Here is a 999-nt window from a genome sequence, read left to right on the forward strand (position 1 = left end):
TTCAAGGTCCCCAAAGCACACACATCCCTGGGTCGCTCCAGCTAGCGACTGGAACACGCTGCAAAAAACACTCAAACTGGACCATTTTATCTCTATTTCTTCATTCAAAGACTCAATCACAGGCACTTATTGACAGTTGTGGCTGCTTCGCTTGATGCATTGTTGTCTCTACCTTCTTGCCCTTTGTGCTGTTCCCGATAATGTTTGTACCATGTTTTATGTTGCTGCCATGCTTTTGTCTAAGGTCTCTCTTTATGTAGTGTATTTTTATTTTCAATCCCAGCCCCCGTCCCCACAGAAGGCCTTTTGGTATGCCATCATTGTAAATAAGATTTTCTTAACAGACTTGCCTAGTTAAATAAAGGTAAAATCAAATAAGCCTATTTGGCAGGGAATACCGTTTGTAGATCAGTGATTCACTTTGCTCAAGCTGATCCTCTCCAACAGACTCAGAAGTTGTAGCAAAAATTGGTAGTTTTAACCAAACATGAAAGTATATTGTAGCGAATTTGGGGGGGGGTTGACTCGACCGGGACTCGAACCTGGATCTAACGACTGTCAATCCAACACCTTAACTGAATGCAAAAAGTTTGAACCACACATACACACAGCAGTAGCCAACCAGTACTATCTAGCAAGCAAATGCAAGCCAACTTTGTTCCGCTGTTGAGTTTGTTCTATTGGCATGCTAACTTCATGATGAATTCTGCATCTTAGCTAACATTATTATTTGTATCTTCCTGTCAGACTCACACAGTCTAATCCATTCTTTGTGCTGCCAACCTAGGATGTGAACGCACCTCTTAAGCCTACTTCCGGGTATAAACTAATCAAAAATGAAATAGATTTAGTTTTCCGTTATTACATGTCCAATTCTGACAGTAATTTAGAAAACAAGTCGATTTTCGATTTTTGTTGTTCAAATTCAGAAACCAAAAACGAAAAATGTGACGTCTTTTCACTTGGTCTTTTGAATCATACAACCAATGAACGGATGTT

The sequence above is a fragment of the Oncorhynchus kisutch genome, linkage group LG4 (assembly GCF_002021735.2).
Source record: "Oncorhynchus kisutch isolate 150728-3 linkage group LG4, Okis_V2, whole genome shotgun sequence".
In the NCBI taxonomy this organism is placed as follows: Eukaryota; Metazoa; Chordata; class Actinopteri; order Salmoniformes; family Salmonidae; genus Oncorhynchus; species Oncorhynchus kisutch.